The following is a 15657-nucleotide window of genomic DNA, read 5'->3' as shown; positions in this document are numbered from 1 at the left end:
TCTTCCCTTTTCAAGGGATATTGCTTGACCCTTATGGGCTGTTTCCCTTCCTTAAGCTTGATTTGGATTTGCAGGGCATTCTTTGCCCTCTCTGGGGTACCAGAGGCCCACACTCCAGGGAATACCTGATCCATTATCTTCTTAATAGTTTCTTCTTCATTTGCTATTTCAGTTTCTTTGGTTATTAGCATTAGGCTCAGCAACTCTACATATTGTTGGTCTTTTACTTCCAAACTAATTTCCCCATTTTTAAATATTATTTTTGCCTCCAGCTGCTCTAGCAGATCTCTGCCCAGAAGTGCAGATGGAGTGTTAGGCATATATAGAAGTCGATGAATTTCCCACTGTTTTCCCAATTTATATTTCAGCGGTTTACAAAAGTATGCCTTTTCAGATTGACCAGTTGCCTCTGTTACTACAACATAATCACTTGATATAGGTATCAAAGCTTTATTCAACACTGAATATGTTGCCCCTGTATCTATTAAAAATTCTACTTTCTTTTCTTTATTTCCTAGTTTAACTATAACCAGAGGGTCCCCTAGGGTAGGGCCCTTCGGTCCTTCTCAGTCTTCTTTTACATGAGCAACCACCCCCTCGCCTCTCTGGTCATATTTCTTTTGTTCATCACCCTTTCTCCTTTCTGGGCACTGTTTTTTCCAATGCCCAGGTTTCTTGCATAAGGCGGACTGGTCCCTTCCCAGTCAGGGCGGTCCTTGTCTTGGTGGACCTTGCCCACGTTTTCCCTTTTCTTCTTCTTTTACTACCCTTATCAATTTTTTGCATCCCCTGTTTGTATCCCTCTTCTCAATTGCTATAAACTCTCCATGCTACATCAAGCAAAGTCTCTAGATTACGGCTCATTGGACCTTGAATCTTCTGGAGCTTCCACCTGATGTCTCCTGTGGATTGTCCTAAAAATAAGTTTACTAATTGCTGCACCCCTTCTTCAGTTCCAGGATCCAAGGTGGTATAGCAGCGCATCGCATCCCATCTCACAAGTTGTCTAGAAATTCAGGTGTTTGAGAGGGACCCTGCTTAATAGCATACAGGGCTGAACAGTTTATGGCTTTAAGGATTGCTCTTTCCAGCCCTTTTATTATGAATCCCCAGTACCTTTTTAACTGTGCCATTTCATCTGGCTCATTAGGATCCCACTCTGGATCCTGAAGAGGAAGTACCTTTTTAACATCTTCCTGTGTTGTCCTGCAATCATCCTCAGCCATATCCACAGCTGTCTTTATAACTAATTGCTTTTCTGATTCAGTTAAAGCATCAAGCAGTAACTGAATATCAGCCCAATCAGGATTGTGTTGCTTTACCATAAATTTAAATTTCTTAGCAACCCCTATCAGGTCACTCTGGTAATTTCTGGCCACCTTTTCCCAGGCCTCTATATCTATAGTAGAAAAGGGGATTTTAACTAATATAGGAATCCCTTCATGATTTACTGCTTCCCTTAAAGGTACTTGTATATTTCTTTTAGTTCGTTTCCAGGTCCTGAATGCTATAGGATGCTGTGGGGAGGGTGGTTCATCTTCTTCGCTGTCACTGCTTGGTAAAGGTGGGTACAGGTTAGTTGTTATTGCTTTCCCAAAGGGGGATGAAGTAAGAATTGAAGCAGGGTTCGAGGCTGGGGATGATGGTAACTCTGATTCTGTATCATCTGCTATCCCTCCCCCGTCTCCCTTTTTAGGGGGTGGCTTAAGTAAATCTGCCAGCTCTTGTTCTTGGGCTTCTACCTGATATACCTTGTCAGGATGGGTACATTTCTGGTTTATTGAACATGCATTGCAACATCACTTAGGTTTTCCATTATTAGCTTTGTTATCCTTTTCAAGAGCCAATACTAAGGGATCAGAGGGTGGTCTGATCCCACACTCTTTTTGCCACTCAGGGTGATTTCGAAGAGGGAAAAATAATTAAGCATAAACAATCTCTGGCCATTTCTGCTCACGTCTAAGAAAAAGCATTAGTTGCAATAATGTTTCATAATCCAGTGTACCAGCAGGGGGCCATTTCACACCCCCTTCCAGTTTATAAAGCGGCCACTATTGTGTGCGTAACTTAATAAGCTCTCTCTTGGTCTCTGCACCACTATGATCCACCATCTTTTTCTAGTGTGTTAAGACACATCCCAAGGGGCTACTCTTAGGAACCTCTTTGCTTTCATTTGCCCCCATTTTTAAAATTCTTTTTTTTCCCCAACGCTTTTTAACTTTATCCCAGTTCCGAAGTTTCACTTCGGGAAAATCTTCTGGTACAAAAGTATACTAGGCTCACTCAGTCTTAAGAATCTCTATTGGTTTTAGTAAAGATCCTGAAATCCCATTCTCTAGTAAATCAAATTACCTATTGCTCCCCTCTTCCTCTTGGCCAGTTACTAATAAAATCAGTATAGCTGTTCTGGTTTCTTTTGCCTCTTTCAAATTACAAAGATCACAAACTCCTCTTCTTGGTGTCTTCCACCTGAATACTTGCCTGACCCACGGCTCTAAACAAGCTACACAACGAAACACTACCCGTGGGCTACAATCACAACCCTCCCTTGGGCAGGGAAACTCCTTTACAACGGGATTTTGCCTTCTACGTCACCTATTCCTAGGCATATAATGTTACTGCTTACAAAAAAACTTATTAGTAAAGGGAAAGAAAAGGAAGAAAAGAAAAAAACTTATCCTGCTAAAAAGAAAAAGACCAGTTATTTTTAAGGATGAGGGAAAAAACAGGTTATTTTAAAAGTAGCCGCCAAAAAAAACAATTCGTTATTAACAAAAATTTATTCTACAAACAACTAATTAACACGCTCACACACACTCTACCAAAAAACCCCCTCTTTTTATTCAAATCTATAAAACTCACACCACACACAAAAGATCATACAACTCACTCAAGCACTTTAACCACTTCACTCAAAACTCTTATACAAAATGCTAAAACTATTCTGGCTTTCCTGCTTCGCGCAGCTATGGCTGGCGAATTTTCCTCTGCTAGAACTCACTCCAAACACTAACAGTTTCACACTCATTAAACTTTCGACAAGCCCTCTGTGACCCCGAGCAGGTATTCTGCTGGAAATCTGCAAAGCTACACTAAAATCTGGCGAGCTAGGAAGTTACAGCTTGTGCCGCCGCCTCACTTACTCTGCTGAGCGGGGGTTTAGCCCCTGCTGCCCCGCTTGCGCTGCTCAGCGAATGGGGGGGTTAGCCCTGGACCTGTGCTATGCGCTATGCTGCTCTGCCTCGCTGCTAAGGTTAACAGTATTAGCCCTTCATCTGGATGTTACCCGCACATTAGCAACCTTAAACTTCGTAAACCACTAAATTTAAACTCACAATCAAACTTTTCAAAATATAACAAAAACTTACAAAACAAAATCCAGAGCTACAAACTCAAATCACGCTGCTGGTCACCAAAGTGACGCTGGGCGTAGTTTCAAACTAACTCCACTCGCTCCTTTAAACACAAATTTAACAACTCTTAAACGCACAATTACCACTTTTATTCACTAATACCTTAATCCAAATCTCACCACTACCATTCACACAACTCAAAGCTCACGTGCACTACTTAATTCCTTTCTTACAACACACTCCTCAAACACAAAAAATCCCTCCGCTCTCTCGAGCACAAAAAGCCTTCTGCCAACTCAGCTAAATGCGAACTTTTTACAACTTTTTCACACAAATACGTGGCTAATCCACTCCAAATACACACAAATCAAAACACATACAATGCAAACTCTCACAAACTAAACCACACACACAATGTGCTGCTAATTCACAGTTCAAGCACACCTTTTTAGCATAACCCAGCCACCGTACCCTTACAGCGCTTGTGCAGCCTAGGAGGTCTGTACTTTTTGACACAAAGAGGCCCCTGTAGACCTCTGGCACGTCTCTAATGCATGCGCATGGCAACTCAAAATGGAGTCAGTCTCTCTCCGTTCACCACTCGTATCCAAAACTACAAGCCAATGTGCTGTTTTTAAGCTACCAACCGGACTGGAGCCGACGGCACTCCCACCGCTACTGCCTGTATTCCTCAGGTATGCAACCGCGCGGTCCTCACTCCCTTCTACGGGAATGAACCAAGCCGGAGTTCTTGCAGCTGCTCCAACTCCGCGGCCACCCACGCCGCGCGGCCACCCACACTGTGCGCCCGACTCTCCTCCACGAGAGACCAAAGGCAGCACCCCTGTACCTCGTTTCCCTCCCCAGGAAACAAAGGCAGCTCTACTCCCCTTACGGTAGACAGACCTTTGGAGCCGTTACCGGCTTGGCTAAAATTACTATACTTTCCGCAGACACTTACAACCAAACTCTCCCAGGCTTCCGCTTCACACAGGGCGTCCCACTGTGTCTTACAAGCTGCCCTCTTTAAGGTGCCCTTTAATTTTTATAAACATACCTCTTTGTCCGTGATTCTGGCAGGTCCTGGTTTCTCCCCGGGGTACCAGAGGATCAAGGAGCCCCCTCTCCCCAAAAATGCGGGGCAGGCACCCAAGGGGGGTCCCCAGACCCCTGGCCCCATGGCCAGATAGAGCAGGCTCCTGCCTGGCTCGCCAAAATGATTTACCAAAATATGAATATCGATCTAATATCGATATCCAACTGAGACAGACAAAAACTAACACTTTAATGTTAGAAAGTGTATGTTTTATTTGGTGCCAGGCACTGCGTGGGATAGCTCCCTAAGACGCAGGGCCCTGATACAAAATAACACAAAGCTTTTTATTTAAAAAAATTATGAATATCCAAAATAAAAATGCATATTCATAACATTAACACCTCCCATTCTCTGCTTCATATGGAAATGAGCTTAAATGCCATTAAGCATGCGTAGTGTGTGTTCTGAATTGGGTCAGTGGTCCCAAAATTGGGTCAGTGGTTCCAGATAGATGAAGTAAGCTCATCTCCCTCGTTTTGATCTTTTTCGCCTTTCTGAGCTTTAACAATTCTAATTACTTTAGTGACCTCCAAATTTCCTCTTGCATGACTTTTGAATAGGTTCCCACAGAGGGAGGAAATTGGTAATTGTCCTTGTTCCCTAGACCAACTTATCAATGTTTCTGTTCCTCGTTCTAAGCACAGCTAAACAAACATACAAATGACAGATCATCAGTTATTTAGTAATCAATTACTAGCATCTTGAAAAGTGTTTCAGGTCCAGCTCTCTTAACTGTGGAAATACTCACAGTTTTTTACCGGCTAGGCTCGTAGTTCAATGCCTTAGAAAGCCTCGGGCAGCCTAGAGAGGTAGCACGGGCAATCTAGCATTTCAGTAGTTCTGAAAGTGGCAAATGGTAGCTGCAAAGCTGATACCGCCAGTAGAAGCAAAGAGGGAGAAGTATAGCCTTTGGTTTGCCTAATTCCTGCAATTAGAAGCTTTCAAACAGAGACAGAGACGCAAATGTTCGCAGAAGGATTGCAAAGCCAAAGAGGGCGGGCCCCCTCTTGGGTCCTTCTTTTATTCGGAGAAGGGGAAAGGGGAGAACTGGGGGCAGACCCAGGGTGACCGGCCAATCAGACACTGCTAAAGAGTCTGAGTCACATTTGGTTTTGCCCGTGCTTGGAACAAAGGAGTTCAGAGCACATGGCAGAGGCAAGTCCTGGCTTGTCTCGGGGAGGGGGAGGGGGAGGGGGAGGGGAAGCTCGCAACAGGCAGCAACAATTCCGTATTTTTTTCTTTAAAGCTGGGTTGTAACTCTTAGTAACTTAAAGTGCATAGAACAGTAACAAAACAACAGTGCAAAACATGATTGGAATCTATCGTCCCTACAACTCGACAGTACCTAGGATGTCTTTAAACTAGTTCCCCAGTCAAAACTCAGGGGTTTATTCAGGACATCGATGGTATGGGGTATCAGGATGAAGATTTACGAAATACAGTGCAAAATGTGAGTGCAAAACAGTGCAACTTAACTTAAGGGATTAACATCAAAATCTGCAGTAGGGGGTTTATATGAGGGTGCAAAATCAGGATCCTTTTTACGGCGTCTCCTCCAGGAGGCAGTTTTAACCTTCTTGACTTTTGAGGAAGGGACATAAGGTTTTACCCATTTCCCTGGGATCCATCTCAGTCCTTGAGGGGTAGATACACTGGCATACCCACGTCCCCAAGTTACAAGTTTGTATGGTCCTTGGATTTTTTGAGTCTCTGGGTCCTGGATCAGGACTTCTGGATTTTCCTTCAGTTTCTGTCTCCCGGTGTTCTGGAAATGAAGATAGATGGGAGGGTTCGGATCCTCAAAGGTGCGGTTCAGGAAGTTTATGGTAAACAACACTTTGCTGAGTCTGAGGACAGGTGAGTTGAGTTTAGTGGTCCCTGACTGCTGTAGCAGCATTCGCTTGAGGGTTTGATGGGCACGTTCAACAATGCCTTGTCCAGTTGGGGAGTGAGGAATACCTGTAACATGTCGAAATCCCCACTGCTGACGGAAGTTTTTAAACTCCTGAGAGGTGTAGCCAGGTCCATTATCAGTTTTTATCTCCTCAGGTATACCGAGCACAGCAAAAGCTTGGACAAGATGTTTTTCAACGTCCTTAGCTTTTTCACCTGCATGTGCAGAGGCATACATAGCACCAGAGAAGGTATCAATAGAAACATGAACGTATTTTAATCTCCCAAATTCAGGGAAATATGTGACGTCCCTCTGCCATACTTCACCGCTATTAATGCCTCTGGGATTGACCCCCATGCCCAGTGATGGAAGCTGAAGCTTCTGGCAGTTGGGACATGTCACCACTATTTCTTTTGCTTGTGTCTGTGATAGGTGGAACATGCAGATAAGAGCAGGAATATTTTGATGGTACATGGCATGGCTCAATTTTGCCTGTTCAAAAACTTGGGGGAGCTTTGGTAAGTCGGCTGATAGAACTATGTCTGCTGGCATAGCCAGAGCATCAGCTCTACAATTACCTTCTGCAATAAATCCTGGCAGGTTTGTATGTGACTTCACATGCATGGTAAAATAGGGATGCGCTCTGTGGGAAACCAGATAAATTAGCTTTGAGACCAAATCATAAATTTTTTTGTTTGAGATTTCGTTTAGAAGAGCATGCTCAGCTCTAACAGTTACTCCAGCTACATATGCTGAGTCTGTGACCAAATTAAAGGGTTCTTTGTATTACCGCAGGCCTGGGCCCTAGGGTATATCACCGTGTCCCGCAGCCATAGGGAGGAGGAGGAGAGAAGATCCAGCAGGCAGGAATTGTGCAGCAAGATTGATTTCTTTAATTATTTTACAAACTCTTTTATAGACTTTTTTCTTCATAGTCTATTTGGACAAAGGATCAGCCACCCCTTGGGGTGATTGGCTAAAATCCTAAAACATCCATTGTCAAAATATTTTTCTACTATACCATAAACAAGATTTTCAAGGTTGCAGGTGGCTTGGTTGTTTACATACTCTGCTACCTCTTCTGTGAGAGAGAAAAGTCTCTAATGGACTTAGAAAATAGCAAGAAAATCCTTGCTAGCAGCATTTTTGTATCTACATCTTTGAACCTCTCAAATGCTCCAACCACAGCTGCTAGTTTAGCTACTTGTGGTGATCCCTGGATTGCTTTGATGTTAGATTCCCACTTTTGCGTCTTTGGATTTTTTCATGTGATCACTGATTTTTTACTTTTTCCTGAAGCATCGGTAAAAATGGTAGTTGCATCGAGGGGTTTTCTACTTTGAATCTCTCGAGGGATGAAAGAGAATGCCAGATTAAACGTCATGTTTTGGGTAATGACTGGAGATTTGGCCTGAGTAACTATCTAATGCGAATTGTAAATTTATATTATTTTGAAGTAGGTGATCTAATGGGTCAGTTGTTAGAGGTAAGTAGATGCATGCAAAGTCACATCCTGCCAGGGTGCGGAGCCTTGCTCTACCCTTCATGATAATTTTTGCCATTAGTTCTTGTGGCTGTGTGATGGTCTTAGGCAGTTGGAGTGGAAGGAATACCCATTCAATTATGATGAGGGGTTCCTTCTGCTCTTTGTCCCACTGAAATATGAGGCCGTGAAAGCGTGGTACCTTCCCTAGAATGACAAGCTTAAAGGGTAGGGAGGGCTGGTACCTGTGTGCTTGTCTGGTGGAAATGATCTCCTGTATCTTTTTGAGAGACTGCCTTGCCTCTTCTGTCAGGGATCTAGGGGATGCTGGACCGCCTTCCCCTTTTAACAGGTTTGCAATAGGAGCTACATCCTCTGTGGTGAGTCCTAACCAGGACCTTAAATACTTCAGTGTCCCACAGATCTGTTGCACTTCCTCTAGTGTTTTTGGGTTATTATTAATGGTGACAGGTGTTGGGGTGATAGAGGTTTCTGTGATTTTGAGTCCGAGGTATTTCCAAGGGCTTGTTGTCTGCATTTTTTCAGGTTGCAATTCAAAGCCCTTGGCCTCTAGGGCCTCAATCACCATGTTAAGTGTCTGCTCGAGATACTGATTATTGGGAGCACACACCAGCACATCATCCATGTAATGTAGGATGATGGCTTTCTCTGCTTTGGCACGGATGGGAGATAGAATTTTAGCAATATACTCTTGGCAGAGAGTTGGGGAATTTTTCATACCTTGGGGAAGCACAAGCCAATGATAACGTTCCATGGGAGTTTCACGATTAAGAGATGGTACAGAAAATGCAAATCGGGGGGCATCTGCAGGGTGGAGTGGAATATGAAAGAAGCAATCTTTAATGTCAAGAACAGCTAAATGCCAATGTTGTGGGAGCATTGAAGGTGATGGCATACCTGGTTGAATGGGTCCCATGTCTTCAATAACCTTATTGATTTCTCGAAGATCTTGGAGTAGCCTATATTTGTTCTTTCCCGGTTTTTGTATTACAAACACAGGAGTATTCCAAGGGCTGTTACTTGGTACTATATTCCCTTTAGCCAATTGTTCAGCTACTAATGTTTTGAGTGCCTCTAAGTTTTCTTTTTTTAGCGACCACTGGTTAACCCACGCTGGTTCATCTGTTTTCCAAGTTAATTTTTGTGGATGGCACTCTGCTCCAGTGGCCACAAGGGAAAACTTTGATGTCTAGGGATGATATCAATTTTTGTTCACCACTGAGACATTGTTGGGGTGGCTCAGCCTGCTCTTGGGCTGAAACCATCAAATGTCAGTCACCAGAAGAGATCACTGAGATCTAGGTTACCTCCCCCTGGGTGGCTCCCAATCCTAAATTACCTCCCCCGTTCCAGAAAGTTCTCCCTTTTTTAGTTATTAATTGGTTCCCTGTTATGACTCCTGCCTCCCTGTTTTCCCCATTTGTTCTGAAAAATTGTATCCTCCCCTCTGCTTGTACCCCATTGGTTGTTTTCTCTCTCCCTGCCTTGCTCCACCCCCCCATAAAGGGGCGAGCCCACTTTTCCTCGAGGCTGCTCTGGTCCCTGGACCCTCCTGCAAATAAACCTGTTGGAACCCACACCAGAAGCCCCTCCGGCCTTCTTTGCCTCCGGGCTAACGCGAGCCTAATCCATCGGCTGCCCGACGTGTTTCCTCTGAGGAGGAGCCAGCGCACGCACCCATCTCACGCCGATTCCACTGAGCCGTCCAGCGAGGACGCTGTGGAGGCTAATGCTGCATCCCCTCTGCCCGAGGGCACGCTGAGGCTTGTGGTTACAAGCCCCCAGTTGCGTTAGGTTGGAGCCCGAACAGGGACGACACACATGTGCGTTCCTGCATTCTCCTCGCTGCCGGGGGGCTGCGAGTATGAGCGATTCAGAGCCACTGACGCCTCTCACAGCAGCGTGCTCTGTTTTAAAAGCCGCGCTCTGAGAGGAGGTTGCCAACTCCTGCCAGGAGAGCAGCCTGACCCGGAGGACCCCACCGTGCCTTTTTGTTTCCAGGACCGGACGCCTGTGTCTTCTTCTCGTGTAAGTATTCTTGTGATTCCCGGCCCCTGGGAAATTACTTTTAGTTTCTCCTTTTTGCCGGTGGTGGGTGAAGTTGAGGCTGAGGTTTAAGATGGGAGCTAAGATTTCCCAGCCTCAGCGGGAGGTTTATCTCCAAGTTGGGGAGTCCCTGAAGAATTGTGGGTTAAAGTTATCAAAGGGGTTTTTGAAAAGGTTTGTTAAGTGGCTGTTCTTTTATTTTGCCCAGATGTCCCCTGTTAGTTTGAAGTCGGCCATGTTTTGGCAATTTGTGGGGGACAAAATCTTAGAATTAAACCAAAGGGGAGATCCCTCCGGAGAGAGGTTTCTCTACATGGTCTGGGTTTTGAGAGATATACACAAAGCTAATCGGAAAATAAAAGAAAAGTCCCGAGTTCTCCCCAGTTCTTCCCAAGTCCCTCCTCCCCCCCGCGCGTTCCTCATCCCACTACCCCTTCGCTGAGAAGACCAGGAGTTGTAAAATTCCCAGAGGCACAGGATTGCCACTGTCTCCCTGACTCTCCTCGATCCTCTCAGCCACCCCGCCAAAGTAGCCCTGGCCAGGCTGTTTCGGCTTCTACCCAAACCCGCTCACCTATGCCCTCTTCCCCGGTTGTTTGCCCAAAAAGCAGTTCCCAGTTTTATTGCCCTGAAAATGACGGCGAAGGCTTTTCTTCGTCCACTGTTTTGTCCCCTTTCCCTGCTGTTCCTGCACTCCCCCAAAATGGAGGAGATCGCATGGCACAGCCCGCCTTTTTTCCTTCTTCTTCCCAAAATCCCCTTCTCCCCCCTCCTCCTCGCCCCGTCCTGGCCCCGCCCCCTCCTAACATGACGTCTGTGAGCTCCTCCTTTGCGTCGGGTCCTGCCCCCTGCGTCGGGAGTCCCCGCCCTTCCCGTGGCCACTCCTCTTTGTCCTCAGCCCCCGCCTACCGGGAGGAGCCTTCTGGTTCCCATGCCTCGTCTTCTGGTTCCCACGCTGTGGAAACCGGAACCGACGCCATCTTGAACCTGGAACCGGGAGCCTCCTCCGGTCCCTTTGCCGCTCCGGTTACTTATAACCCCACTTGGAAACCCTTTGACCCTGCTGGGCTCAAAGAACTTTGTAAAGCCCAGAAGGAGTTTGGGAGGGAGAGTCCCTATTTCCGGAATCTCCTGCAGGCCACCCTCACTAATACAGTGTTGGTCCCAGCAGACCTCCAAAGCATTTTTTCCTGCTTGCTTTCTCCAGCCGAATTCGAGTTGTGGGATGACGGGTGGAGAAAGCAACTGAGAGAGGTCCTCCCAATCCTATTGCAAGACCCTAATAATGCAGGCGTTTCCCTGGACCACCTTACCGGTGAGGGGTTGCTTGCCAAGCCACAAGACCAGGCCCGAAACACCCCAGAGCCGGTCTTAAATGCTGTAAAGCATGCGGCTGAGCAAGCATTTTTAATGATGCCCCCTAAATCGGTGCCTCTACTAAATTTTACTGAAATTCGGCAACTCCCAAATGAACCATTTATTGACTTTATTGACAAATTAAAATTAGTGGTGGAGAAGCAAGTGGAAGATACAAGAATTAGAGAAAGCATAATCACTCAAATAGCAAAAGCTAATGCAAATGAACCTTGTAAGAGAGTGATTATGACCCTTCCACTTGATCCTCCACCAACGTTAAACCAGATGATTCGACACCGCATTACCTTAGTTCCAATTGGCCAACCAAATTTAAAAACGAGGGGGAATGTGGTAGGAGCTGAGGGTGCCGCTGAGGCAATGGCACCTCAGGACAAGAGGATGACAAACAGAACCTGGACTTGTCACAGATGTGGCAAGCCAGGACATGTGGCCCGGAACTGCAGAGCTCCAGCCCCAATTAATCAAAGTTCCCGAGCTGTTTCCCCAGGGCAAGTGGCATCGCCCACTCCCATGGAGGTACAGCCGGGAAACTGAGGACCCAGCGCGGATCTGCAGCCCCTCGTGATGACATAAATAAAGAAGCCGCAACCAGAAAAACTGTGACTACCACTACTGCAACCACGATGGACTCCATCACACCTCAACGGGTCCTCGTGAGTTGCGAAGGACTGAAAGACTGCTGCTTGTTTATTCTAGGAGACACCACGCGTACACCACCAGAGATCTCAATAACACCAGAGATCGTCCAAGTAGGGTCACAAGGACTCTTTACAGTTAACATACAGTGTATTAACCCGCCTTTCTTCCTTGCAGCTGGCCAGGTTCTCGCCCAGGCCATCCTCATGCCCAGAAGTTCACCAGAAAACTACAACCCATCTGTCTTCTGGGCTGAGGTGGTAGGGGAAGATAAGCCAATGCTAAGCTGCAAGATTTCATGCCAGGGTTCGGACATCAGCCTAGCAGGGATGATGGACACAGGGGCAGACGTGACAGTCATTGCCTCCAACAACTGACCGTCACATTGGGGGTTGCAACCGGCGGAAGGTATTGTTACGGGTGTGGGAGGATCCGTGGCTGCCCAGAGAAGCAGGACTCTTGTCCAGATTGAGGGTCCAGAGGGGCGGATTGCAACAGTCCGTCCATTTGTTATTGACTCTGGGTTTACATTGTGGGGCAGGGATCTCATGTCCCAGTGGGGAGCCCGGGTTGAGATCCCATCTCAACCCCGGGATTTTTAGTAGGGGCCACTGCGGAGCGCCCCACTCAGAAATTGAATTGGCTCACTGATAAAAGGGTCTGGGTGGATCAGTGGCCTTTAAAAACACACCAATTGAGAGCGCTCACTGCACTCGTGGAGGAGCAGCTGGGGAAGGGGAACATTGAGCCTTCCAACAGCGCTTGGAATTCCCCGGTCTTTGTGATCCGGAAGCCAGGGACAGACAAGTGGAGACTCCTTCACGACCTGCAGAAAATTAATGAGGTCATTGAGGACATAGGACCCCTGCAGCCAGGAATGCCATCACCCTCTATGCTCCCTAGGCAGTGGAAGCTAGCAGTCATAGACATCAAGGACTGCTTCTTCCATATCTCCCTGCATTCGGACGATGCACCCTGGTTTGCCTTCTCGGTGCCTTCCCTCAACCGAGAGGCTCCCATGCAGCGCTACCAGTGGCAAGTTCTGCCGCAAGGCATGAAAAACTCGCCCACCATCTGCCAGTGGTACGTCACTCGCATTCTGTCCCCTGTCCAGAAAAAGGCAGTTAGAGCTGTGATCCTACACTACATAGACGATGTTTTGGTGTGTGCGCCCACGCAGCAGTACCTGGACTGGACTCTGGGGGAGGTAATCAGGGCTTTAGAGGCTGATGGATTCAAAATCCATCCCGAGAAGGTCCAGAAGACCTCACCCTTTAAATATCTAGGACTAAAAATAGAGGAGCAGATGGTGGTGCCCCAACCGTTAAAGATCAACGATAACCCCAAGACTCTGCAGGAACTCCATCAACTCTGCTGGTCCATCAACTGGGTGAGGCAGCTCCTGGGACTGACGACTGAGGACCTTGCCCCTCTGTTCAACCTGCTTTGTGGGAACGAGTTGACAGAAGAGGCAAGAAACTCCCTCATCAAGGTCCAAGAGGCGCTGTCATCTCGCCAAGCCCATCGTTATGCCCCAGGTCTGCCCTTTCAGTTTATAGTGTTGGGGAAAATGCCATACCTCCATGGGCTGGTTTTCCAGTGGGACAAGGTGCAGAGGGATCCCCTTCTGATTATTGAGTGGGTTTTCCTCTCGCACCAGCCGTCCAAAAGTATTACCACGCCACAGGAGCTCATGGCTCAGTTGGTGATAAAGGCTAGGTCTCCCCTCCGTACCCTTGCGGGGTGTGATTTCACATGTGTTTACCTGCCACTAACAACCAATGCACTGGACCATCTCCTTCAAAACAACAACCATCTCCAATTTGCCTTTGATAGTTATTCGGGACAAATATCGGCTCACAACCCGAAACACAAATTGTTCAATTCGGCCTTTAAATTAATTCCAAAAGAAATTCAGAGTCGTGAACCCCTCAATGCCCTGATGATCTTTACGGATGGTTCTGGGGCATCTCACAAGTCTGTCATCGCTTGGAGGAATCCTTGCACTCAGAAGTGGGAGTCTGATGTGCAGGTGGTCGAAGGATCACCGCAGGTTGCAGAGCTTGCCGCAGTGGTCAGAGCATTTGAGCGGTTCAACGAACCTTTTAATTTGGTAACAGATTCCGCATATGTAGCAGGAGTGGTGTCCAGAGCAGAAAGAGCATCGCTCAGAGAGGTGGCGAATCCAAAAACCCTTTTATGTAATGCATGTGAGGTCACACACTGATCTGCCAGGGTTCATCGCAGAGGGGAATCGGAGAGCTGATGCACTAGCCATGCCTATTGAGATGGCAAACTTTCCTAATAGATTCCAGCAAGCCCAGTTGAGCCATGCCACATTCCATCAAAATGCTCCAGCCCTCGTCCGGATGTTCCACCTCACCAAAGACCAGGCAAAGACGATCGTGGCGACATGCCCTAGCTGCCAGAAATACCAGTTACCATCATTAGGCCAAGGGGTTAATCCTCGAGGCCTCTGCAGTTGTGAGGTATGGCAGATGGATGTTACCATTTCCCCCAATTTGGTAGCCAGAAATATGTGCACGTGTCAGTAGACACCTTTTCTGGTGCGACCTTTGCCTCAGCCCATCGTGATGTCACTAACCACCTGGTTCAAGCCTTTGCTGTGCTGGGGACACCGAAAAAAATAAAAACAGACTATATCCCAGCATATACATATGCAGAATTTAAAAGATTCTTTGATGAATGGGGTGTGGAACATGTCACCGGCATCCCCCGTTCTCCTACAGGCCAGTCAATTGTTGAGCGCAAACACCAAACATTAAAAAGACTGCTTGAACAGCAGAAAGGAGGCAATGAGACTAATGCCCCCGTTTTAAGACTCGCCAAAGCGCTCTTCACTTTAAATTTTTTAAACTGCTCCCATGAAGAACTGAACCCCCCTATTTTAAGGCACTTTACAAATTCAACCAAGGCTAAGCTAACTGAAAGACCCGATGTCTTGGTAAAAGACCCAGCCGCTGCAAATACGCGGCCCGTACCCCTTAATCACTTGGGGAAGGGGGTATGGATGTGTTTCCAACCCAGAGGGTCCAAGATGTATCCCTGGGAAGTGGATCAAACCTTTTTTGAAACCACCTGCAGATGCCAGGCAAAGGAAAGAAGCTGCCACAGCCTGGAAAAGGAGGAGAAACAAGACCTCCTGAATAAACAAGAAATTCTCCTCCCAGGCTGCAAAGACAAACATTCCCTCCCCTAAGTGGCCCTTTGTTTTGAAAGAGGGGGAGTCCAAGGGAGCCATTGTTATTTAAGTTAATTGTATTTGTATTCATTTTATTTATGTTACACTGTCCCTAAAGTTATCTCCCATGACTGCGTGATGACATCCTACATGCTGCTGTCCCACCAGCTGCTGCAGCTCCTCCTGTACACTAGGAGCTCCAGTGGCCGGATTCCATCCATTATCAAGGACATTGTATGGGGTTTCTTTATGGAGATATTAATTTTATTAGCCCTTCCCATTTTTAAGTGTTTGGTTTTGAAATTCCTTAAGCCTTTTCCCCTCATTTCAAGGTAATAAAGAAGGGGGAGATGTTGGGGTGGCTCAGCCTGCTCTTGGGCTGAAACCATCAAATGTCAGTCACCAGAAGAGATCACTGAGATCTAGGTTACCTCCCCCTGGGTGGCTCCCAATCCTAAATTACCTCCCCCTGTTCCAGAAAGTTCTCCCTTTTTTAGTTATTAATTGGTTCCCTGTTATGACTCCTGCCTCCCTGTTTTCCCCATTTGT

Source organism: Corvus moneduloides, chromosome W (assembly GCF_009650955.1).
Source record: "Corvus moneduloides isolate bCorMon1 chromosome W, bCorMon1.pri, whole genome shotgun sequence".
Classification (NCBI taxonomy): Eukaryota; Metazoa; Chordata; class Aves; order Passeriformes; family Corvidae; genus Corvus; species Corvus moneduloides.
Note: the sequence above shows the minus strand (reverse complement) of the source record.